The following is an 11,329-nucleotide window of genomic DNA, read 5'->3' on the forward strand; positions in this document are numbered from 1 at the left end:
AAAAAAAAAAAAAAAAAACAACCAAACAAACAAACAAAAACCCTAGCTTTCTTAAAGCTAAAAATTTTCTCAAATTTGTTGCCCCCCAAAAGAAAGGCAATGCCCCAAATCAGAAGGAATCAATTTTAAGAGACCTATGCTACATTTCCAAGAACCAGGTGGATACTTTTTAGACTTTCAATGAATGGTGGATGCTTGTCATTGCTTAACAGGAATGATCACAATTGGTCATGGTCCTGTACAAGGAAGAAACAAAATAGATGGTTGAGATTCAAGAATTTCTTTTTCTTTCCTCTATCCTCTTTATTTTCTATCTAATGTTTGGCATGAAGCAGAGAGAAGGGATGAAAAGAAAGAGGGGGGTATAGGAATGAAATAGGAATAAAGGGTAGATTATTGAATCTACTTTTAAACTAGAAAGCATTAACAAGCCGAAACTATTACTTTGTCATAGATCTTTGTATGTTGATACAAAATTAAGGTTATATTTCCTAAAACTTACTATGTTTTCAACTTTCATTTGAGATATTTATTGTACCTGTATAATTATTTAAAATGTACTTTAAAGTTCTAGATGCTGTTAAGGATAGATAAAAATTACAACATAATAGTCAATCAAACTCACAGTCATGTCAGATAGTAGTCTAGTTAATTATGGTAAATTGTTTTCAAAATTAATCAGGTAATGAAGTGCTCTCTGAGCAAACAACCATTGGCACTTCAATATACCAAATGGTCTTCCAAAACTCCAGAATATGGCATTTAAAGATGTTTTATTAAATTAAGCTCCCCCTTTTTGACAATGATACATGTCTGCTCTTGTCAGTACTCCCATATCACTTCAAAGAAGATGACAAGCATCGAACAACTACCATAGGGAATAAATTTTTAAATAAGATACTTGAATTATTTGGATAAAGAACCGTAAAAGGAAGAAACATGAGTAAAATAAATGCATGCAAATAAATGTCCTATGTTTAATATATGATACATTACTTAAATGGAATATAATATCAACAGAAAATAGTATTTGAAAGATACATTAGAGATACTTCATAGTTTTGTGTTAAATAGTTCATCCTTTAGATACTTAATTAAATCATTATGTAGGTATATGCCATGGGTTACATTGTTAGTAAGTTGAAATGGGTGCAGAAAGAGAGGTGGAAAATACAAAATCAACTCACAACTTTGTGATATCAGGAATCATAAAAAATCCAAGATACATTGTTCTTTAAATCTATCTTGTGACAAGTATTGTGGAGCACATTCACAATCAAATCACTAGGACAACTGAGGCAGAAAAATATGGTTAGTAGAAGGCCAGCTGGGACACATAATAAAATATGGTCTCTTAGCTGTTGAGGTTGAAGAATAAGTAAAAAGAAATAGAACAAGCAAAAATATCAATTTAGATTTTAGGATTTATTAGATTTTTATCATCTTATTTAAGACCATATTGTTTTGTGCCTGACTCATTATATTTGACATTGTATTGGTGACATTACCCTATGCAGGCTACTGAAAATGTGCATCCTCTTGTACAAATCTGCCACTGTTGAAACTTTGAAGTTAAGACAGAGTGCCATAAACCTTTCTTAATATTTTGTTACATATTTGTATGACTTTCTGATGGGCATAAACATAGGAGTGTAATTCTGAATCACAATTGTACAGGGCACAAAGTGCAACTTTATATAATGTCAGAGTACTTGTGAAATACATTAATTTATAGTCTTATCAGATTACCAGTAAACATTCAATAAACTATTCCTTACAGTTGTCATTCATATATATATATATTATATTATTATTATTATTATTATTATTATTATCATTATTATTATTATTTTACTTATTCACTTTACATCCTGGTCACTGCTCCCTCCCAGTTAGCCCCTCTCAAAATCTATCCCCTATCTTTATCCTGTTCTCTGAACAGCTAGGGGACCTCCTGTGTGTTCACCATAGCTGACACTTCAAGTCTTTTGTGAGGCTAGATGCTTCCTCTTGCTCTTTTTTTTTTTTAATCAAAATATTAGTTTTATTTAACCAGTTTTCACAGCTGAATATTAATTCTATAAAAACTTTACAGAGTGTAGAGTTTATATATATATTTCATATATATATATATAATATATATATATATATATATTATATATATATATATCTGAGTATAAATACTGAGTGTAAAGTTCAAAACTGTACAAAAGTTTATTTTATTTCAGTCTTCACACATTTAGTATGATTGCAAGTCTAGAAGCCTTAGTAGTAATAGGTGTCTGTAGTTAGTCCCCATACCATGGGGTACTCATGAACATGAAACCGTGCGCAGTATATGGCAGAGATAAGAGCAGAGACTGAGGATAATAAATGTCAAATATAAGGTAGTTCTTTTCTGTTCTGAAAGGAGTTTACATATTTAACAGTGTGCCAAGAGAATTTTAAATTAAATAAAATATATTCTAAGTGAGCCTAAAAATTACACTTTATAAACATAAAAAATACTCTTGGTGTAATACAGCAACCATAACTGCAGATACACAAAGAAAACTATGCAAAGTAGTATTTCTCACTCATCCACAAGAAGTACTTATGTAGTTACATTTCAAAAAGGGTCAGAAAAACTATTTAAACCCACTAATGCTAATTTATAACTTAGCAAGTAACACTCGGGCTACAGAGTGACTCACAGATACTGGACCGCTGCTTTCTTCCAGAGACACTGGGCTCTTCACGGTGGCTGGGTAAGAACGGGACATTGCCAAACGCAGACACTATTGCTTATGCCAGCAAGATTTTGCTGAAAGGACCCTGATATAGATGTCTCTTGTGAGGCTATGCCAGTGCCTGGCAAACAGAGAAGTGGATGCTCACAGTCAGCTATTGGATGGAACACAGGATCCCCAATGGAGGAGCTAGAGAAAGTACCCAAGGAGCTGAAGGAGTCTGCAACCCTATAGGTGGAACCTCAATTTGAACTAACCAGTACCCCCAGAGCTCTTGTCTCTAGCTGCATATGTAGCAGAAGATGGCCTAGTCAGCCATCTTTGGGAAGAGAGGCCCCTTGTTCTTGCAAACTTTATATGACCCAGTACAGGGGAATACCAGGGCCAAGAAGTGGGAATGGGTGGGTAGGGGAGCAGGGGGAGGGCGATACAGGGGACTTTGTGGATAGCATTTGAAATGTAAATGAGTAAATATCTAATAAAAATTGGGGAGGGGGAGGAAGTAGAGTCGATGGGCATCTCAGCACAAACCCACGCCCCTGTGTGATTTTCCATCAGTGATGCTTTTTCTACAAGGTCGGTCTTAAGTTTGATCAGAACTGTTTTCAGCATTGAGGTACTCGCACCTCCCTCTTCCCCCTAGAGGCAGGAACATGTTTTAAAGTTTTCTACATGTTTCAGTAGAGGGAGAGGGAGAAGGGTGGCTAGTATTCTTTAGGGTCTGTGATATAGATTTAAGGAAAAAAAAATAAGACAAACACTATTCCAAACTCTTCTTTCACCCAAAATGAAAACATAATTCCTTTTAAAAACGAAAACAAAACAAAAACATCCACAACTAGCTTACAAGAGAATCAGAGCTCCCAAGAACAGCCTAGCGTTCAGTTACATTTTATACTGTGTGCACATGAGTATAAAATAAAGATGCTTAGGCAGAGAAGCTCTGTAGTTACTTTTAAAGTTACAGTACTTAAAAACTCATGGCAATAAATAGCTTGGATTAGGAGTCACCGATGTCCCGCTCAGCCTGCCGATAAAAACTCACCGATTTTCCTCTGTAAGTATTTTAACATTGAGTTCATGACCTGTGCGGAGTCCCGGATCATCTTCAGCACTTCACATTCTCTCTCATTGGCCTGTTCTAGCTCCATCTTCATATTGCAGCGCACCAGGGCTTTGGATTCCTCCAGGACAACTGGATTACATGAAGCCAGCTCCTTGATTCGAATCCTGACTTCATGCGTGAAGTTTCCTGGCCAAAACACCTGGGAGACCAGGCCTTGGCCACACGCTTCCTGTGCCGTCAACTTCTGCCCACTGAACAGCATTTCATTCGCAGATGCTCCTCCCATAATTTTGGGAAACATAATGGTAGAGCAGCCATCTGGGCTCTGTCCGAAGGTGGTATAAGGTGTTTGAAACCAAACCTTTTCGTTAGCACAAACCACATCACAAAGAGTCAGTATGGATGCTCCTAGTCCAATGGCTGGGTCATTAACAGCTACAATAACAGGCTTCTTAAACTGAATGAAAGTATTCACGATGTTTCTGAAAGCGTCTGCCATTTTAGTGCTTTCTCTCTTTCGGTCATTTGTGAGGCGTCGAATAAAATAAACAAAGTCCAGACCACAGCAGAAGACAGTGCCCATGGAGCTGAGCAGAATCAGCTTGCTGTCGTCGGCTGCAGCTGTGCTCAGGGCGCTCTGCACTTCTTTCATCACCTCTGGGTTTAGTGAGTTATTCAATGATGATTTTGTGGATAAGAAGATGTGGGTGAAGCCATCTTGCTTCCTGACGACAATATCTGTGTATCTGTAGGCACTCTCTGCCTCACACTGAAGCGCAACCGCTTGTCAAAAGGTTGGTCTCTTCTGTCGTCAATAAATTTCCTTTTCCTGGCTGGCACTCCTGTTACGGATGTCTGTATGGTGACTGTTCCATTGGCTGCTAAAGTATCCATGAATGGAGATGTACAGTTTGAGTCTTGCACTGGCCTGCTCTGTTCTAGGTGTGTCCTCCTGGCAAATCTCGTGGCGAGCCCCTCTTACTCTTAATAATACGGTTAGGTATAATTTATTTGACTTTTATGAATCTGAATTCCTTCTTGTGGAGAGAAGCTCTTCAATTAATGCCTGTCTCACAACGAGAAAATATAGTAGTAAATTGAGTTGAGGATATGAAATATTGTGCCCTGATTGCAATGCAATGTTTTAAGCAATAGTGCATAGATGACTTAAACTTCAATCTCTCTCTCTCTCTCTCTCTCTCTCTCTCTCTCTCTCTCTCTCTCTCTCTCTCTGCACAGTTGGTAAAGAAAGGGTCATACAGGAGAAAACCATGGGAAAGAAATGTAAGTTTTCATAAGGTTGAATACAATGGAAATCACATAGATAGGGAGTGTTAGAAAACATAGATAGACTTAATGTTAAATGACTTCTGTCTAATCTTAGAGGAAACTGGTGTGCTGTTAGCTGTCATTAAAGACTTGCCAATGTTCTAAGAATCCTTGCATACAGAATTATTTCTCAACTACTCTGTCAGGGAAAGCTTAATTTCTTCCAGATGTCTTTCTCCCAAATCGAGTTGATCTGAATTTTTCAGCTGCCGTGAATCTAATCCTTCCTGAAGGATAGTCTCTTTTTCTCATCCCCCTTACATTTACCATTTTCCAGATCTCTGTCAAAGGTTCCATGACCCCCACCCAGTTTCCCTGGAGTTCAAAGCGTCTGTGAACTGCAGGATAACTCTCTCCAGGGAGACAATCCCTTTCAACATGGATTTTTTTGTGGCCTTATCCTGTCTCCAAATCATTTTCCTTACTGATTCTGTGGAGTAAATGTCTTGCAAAATTACTTTTGCTTTAGGCAGTGCATTCTGTAAAACCTTCTGCCAAAAGATAAATGGCATTGTATTCAAATATGCACATCTCTATGGGGGTACGAACTTATCTGTCTCACAATTATTTTAAGGGAATAGATTATACCAAACAACTAAAATCCAATGATGATTAAATTTAACTCTAGTATACCTTTATTAACCTTTGATGTAACCAGAGGAATTGATTTGTTCTTTTATTTATTATTACTTTTTTTTTGGAGAAATTTTCTGATATGCTTATGGTAGAGGAGAGCATGTACACTCTTAATAAGGACAAAAATGAACAAATAAAATGCTTTTTGGTTTGGTGAGAGGGAAATTTATGTAAGGTATATTTTTACTTTTAATATATATGTTAATAAACGAAGCCACCCTTTCTGATTTTTAACTTCAGGGAAATATTTTTACTTCAATCATTTAGAGTTCAAGATATCTGAACTTAGCCTGGGGCAGAGCCTGTGCTCCAGATCCCCTTCCACAAGAAGAGGTATATTGACTCGAGGAAGGCCATCAAAAGCAACCTCACAGGATCACAGGAGGGACAGGATCCAGTCAAAGACAATCAGGAAGATAACCAAAGATAACCAGATGGCGAGAGGAGACGCAAGTACAAGAACAGAAACCAATACTACTTGGCACCATCACAACCCAGTTCTCCCACCGCAGGAAGCTCTGGATACCATAACACACCTGAAAATCAAGATTCCAACCTAAAATCTCATCTTATAAAAAATGACAGAGGACATTAAGAAGGGCATAAATAACTCCCTTAAAGAAATACAGGAGAGCTGGGCAGTGGTGGCGCATGCCTTTAATCCCAGCACTTGGGAGGCAGAGGCAGGCAGATTTCTGAGTTTGAGGTCAGCCTGGTCTACAGAGGGAGTTCCAAGACATCCAGGGCTATACACAGAAACACTGTCTCAAAAAAACTACTAAAGGAAAGAAAGAAAGAAAGAAAGAAAGAAAGAAAGAAAGAAAGAAAGAAAGGAAGGAAGGAAGGAAGGAAGGAAGGAAGGAAGGNAGAAAGAAAGAAAGAAAGAAAGAAAGGAAGGAAGGAAGGAAGGAAGGAAGGAAGGAAGGAAGGAAGGAAGGAAGGAAGGAAGGAAGGAAGGAAGAAAAAAGAAAGAAAGAAAAAGAAATACAGGAGAATACAGCCAAATAGGTAAAGGAATTGAACAAAATATATTCTGTTAGTGTTATACAAATATATAGTGTTTACTTTATCAATAAATCTTTAATATTCTTTCTTTAAAAAGTCATATACAGCCGGGCGGTGGTGGTACACACCTTTAATCCCAGCACTTGGGAGGCAGAGGCAGGAGAATTTCTGAGTTCCAGGCCAGCCTGGTCTACAAAGTGAGTTCCAGGACAGCCAGAGCTATACAGAGACATCCTGTCTCAAAAAACAACAACAACAACAACAACAACAAAAAACCCAAAAAACAAAAAACCCAAAAACAAAACAAAACAAACAAACAAACAAACAAAAAACAAAAAGAAGGCTCCCATTATTATTGTGTGATGTTCAGTGCATACTTTAAGCTTTAATAATGCTTTTTTTTTTTTTTCAAATATGGGTGCCCTTGTACTTGTGGCATAGATGTTCAGAATTGAGAGTTTATCTTGTTGTATCCTTTGTTGAGTGTAAAGTGTCATTCCCCATCTTTTTTTATAACTTTTGATTGAAAGTCTATTTTATTGAGTATTATTAGTATTACAACTCCACCTTGTTTCTTATTTCCATTTGTTTGGAACTTTTTTTTCAGTCTTTTAGCCTGAAGTATTATCTCTCTTTTCCACTGATGTGTTTCCTGTATTAAACAAAATGCTGGGTCCTATTTATTTATCCAGTCTCTTAGTCTATGTCTTTTTATTGGGGGAATTGAGTTCATTGATGTTGAGAGATATTAAAGATCAACGATTGTTGGTTCCTGTTATTTTTGTTGTTAGTGAGGGTATTATACTTGTATTTTCTCTTCTTTTGCATTTCTCATTAAGTGATTAATTTCTTTGTTTTTCCTGGGTGTAGTTTTTCTCTTTGTGTTTGAGTTTTCCTTCAGTTATTCTTTGTAGGGCTGGATTAGTGGAAAGATATTATTCAAATTTGATTTTCTCATGGAATATCTTGGTTTCTCCATCTATGGTTAATATGAGTTTTTTCTGGGTATAGTAGCCTAGGCTGGCATTTGTTTTCCTTAAGGCCAGCATGGCATCAGTCTAAGATCTTCGGACATTTAGAGTGACTGTTAAGAAGTCTGGTGTAAATTTGATAGGTCTGCCTTTATATGTCACTTAGACTTTTTCTCTTACTGTTATTAATATTGTTTCTTTGTTCTGTGCATTTAGTGTTTTGATTATTATGTGATGGAAGGAATATATTTTCTGGTCGAATCTATTTGGTGCTCTGTAGGCTTCTTGTATGTTTATGATCATCTCTATGTTTACGTTTGCGAAGTTTTCTTCTATGATATTATTGAAGATGTTTCCTTGTGCTTTGCATTGGGAATCTTCTCTCTCTTCTACTCCTATCATTCTTATGTTTGTTTGTTTGTTTGTTTGTTTTCATTTGTATTTCTTGGATAATTTTTATGAGGTTTTTGTGCTTTGTATTTTCATTGACTGTTGTGTCAATATTATCTGTGGTATCCTCTTTTGTCCTTCTTTCTCTCTCTCTCTCTCTCTCTCTCTCTCTCTCTCTCTCTCTCTCTCTCTTTCAATTTCTTTCTTTTCTTCTTTCCTTCTTTCCTCTTTATATATTTATTTTCCTATGGTATCTTCTATACTAGGGAAACTCGCTTCTACCTCTTGTATTCTGTTAGTGATGCTTACATATGTAATTTCTGATCTCTTTCCTAGGTTTTTCACCTCCAGGTTTCCCCTCCCTTTGTGCTTTGAAGAAGACCTCAGAAGATGGAAAGACCTCTCATATTTGTGGATCAGTAAAATTAATATAGTAAAAATTTCCATCTTACCAGAAGCAATCTAAAGACTCAATGCAAACACCTTCAAAATTCCAACTGAATTCTTCACAGAGATAGAAAAAACAATTCACAACTTCTTATGGAATAATTAAAAAGTCAGGATAATGATAATAACTCCCAACAATAAAAGAACTTCTGGGAGAATCACCATCCCTGACCTCAAGCTTTAGTGAAAAAAAAAAATCATGCTTTTGGTATAGAGATAGAGAGGTAGATCAAATGGATAGAATCGAAGACCCAGAAATAAACCTACACACACCTATGGTCACTTGATTTTTGACAAAGAAGCCAAAACCAAGCAGTGAAAAACATGAAAGCATTTTCAAAAAATGGTGTTGGTCTAACTGGCAGTCTGCATGTAGAAGAATGCAAATTAATCCATTTTTATCTCCTTGTACAAAGCTCACGTCCAAGTGGATCAAGGACCTCCACATAAAACCAGATATGCTCATTTCAAAAGAAAAGAATTTGGGGGGAAAAAAACCTTGATCGCAAAGCACAGGGGAAATTTTCCTGAACAGAACACCAATAGCTTATGCTCTAAGATCACGAATTGACAAATGGGACCTCATAAAATTACAAAGCTTCTTTAAGGCAAGGACACTGTCAATAGGACAAAATGGCAATCTACAGGATTGGGACTTACCAACCCTTCATCAAATAAAATGCTAACATACAAAATATACAAAGAATTCAAGATGTCAGACTCCAGAAAACCAAACAATCCAATTAAAAAGTGGGGTACAGAGGTAAACAAAGAATTCTCAACTGCGGAATCTCATATAGCTGAGAAGCACCTAAAGAAATGTTCAATATCCTTAGTCATCAGGGAAAAGTAAATCAAAACGACGCTAAGATTCCACTATACACCAATCATAATGGCTAAGATAAAAATCTCAGGTGACTGCAGATTCTGATGAGGACATAGAAAAAGAACACTGCTCCATTCCTGGTAGGATTGCAAGCTTGTACAACCACTTTGGAAATCAAGCTGGCAGTTTGCTCTATGTGAAAACCCAGCTATAATATCCTGGGAATATACCCAAAAGATGCTCCAACATATATCAAGGACAACTGCTCCACTATGATTCAGCCTTATTCTAATAGCCAGAAGCTGGAAATAACCTAGATTTCCCTCAATAGAAGAATGAATACAGAAATGTGGTACATTTACACAATGGAATATTTCTCAGCTATTAAAAATGAGGAAGTCATGAACTTTGTAGGCAAATTGATAGAAGTAGAAAATATCATCCAAAGTAAGGAAACCCAAACCCTAAAGTACATTCATGGTATGTACTCATTGATAAGTGAATATTAGCCCCAAAGCTCAAAATAGCCATAATACAACTCACCGGCCATATGAAGTTTAACAAGAGGGAAGGCCAAAGTGTGGATTTTTCAAATCACTTGGAATGTGGAACAAAATAATCAGAGGAGGCAGAGGGAGGGTGGCTTCTGGGTGGGAGAGGGGAGAGCAAGGAATTAAAGGGGAAAGGACCAGGTGTAGGAAGAGACAGAGGAGAATTCCAGAGGACCAGGAGAATGAATAGAAATAAGTGGCAGTGGGGGATGAGGAACTTGGGAAACAACTAGCAGTTCCCAGATGCCAGAGATGCAAAAGTCTCTCAGGACCCAATGGGGATGACATTAACTGAAATACACAACAGCTGGGAGACAGAAGCTGAAGAGACCACCTCCAGTAGAGGGCATGGCCCCCAGTTGAGGGATGGGGCCACCTACCCATCTAAAAAATTTTAACTCAGAATTGTACTGTCTAAAGGAAATTTAGGGACAAAAATGGAGCAGAGGCAAAAGGAAAGGCAATCCAGAGACTGTTCCACAGTGTGAGCCATTCCATCAGCAGACACCAAATCTTGACACTATTGCTGATGCCAAGATGTGCTTGCAGACAGGAGCTTGGTATGGCTGTGCTGTGAAGGGCTCTGCCAGCACCTGGATAAGTGGACTGAGCCCAGGAACCCAAGTGGAAGAGTGAAAGGCTGAAGGAGCTGAATGGGATTGCAACCCCATAGGAGGAACAACAGTATCAATCAACTGTACCCCTCAAAGCTCTCATGGACTAAACGAAAAACGAAAGAGTATATATGTGCCATCCATGACTCCTGCTACATGTGTAGCAGAGGATTGCCTCATCTGGCTTCAGTGGGAGGGGAGGAACTTGGTCCTGTGGAGACTTGATGCCTCAGAGAAAGGGAATGCTAGAGGGGTGAGGCAGGAGTGGATGGGTGGGTGGGGAAGCACCCTCTTAGAAGCAAATGGGATGGGTATAGGGTGGGGGTTTTATGTAAGGAAGACCAGGAAGGGTGATAGAATTTGAAATGTAAACAAAAATATGATTAATACATAAAAATTCTTTTTAAAAGATACAATATGTGAGCCATATGTGATAACAAATGCCTGCCACCTATTACAGCAGGCTGAAGAAGGAGAATCACAAGTTTGAATCAAGCCTGGCCTATATACTGAGGCCCTGTATCAAAGTACATGCAAACATGTATGGATAGGAGATTCAGAATTAATTTTCAGAAAAGCATCATCAGAATTCAGTTAATTACTACTGGAATTATCTTCAACCAACAGTAGTTCTATGACTACATAACATTCTGAGGAAATGAACTAATTTCTGTTATCTAATTTGGATATTTTTATGCTTTATTTCTGTCATCTAATTCTTTATTTTGTAACAATTCTTCATGGTTGAATCTTTATTTGACAACA

General features: G+C 37.4%; 1 pseudogene; it reads right to left on the reverse strand.

The window, feature by feature from the left end:
- Positions 1-3,751: 3,751 nt before the first annotated feature.
- LOC110317880 lies at positions 3,752-4,695 on the reverse strand (annotated as a pseudogene).
- Positions 4,696-11,329: the final 6,634 nt, after the last annotated feature.

The sequence above is a fragment of the Mus pahari genome, chromosome 3, assembly GCF_900095145.1.
Source record: "Mus pahari chromosome 3, PAHARI_EIJ_v1.1, whole genome shotgun sequence".
In the NCBI taxonomy this organism is placed as follows: domain Eukaryota; kingdom Metazoa; phylum Chordata; class Mammalia; order Rodentia; family Muridae; genus Mus; species Mus pahari.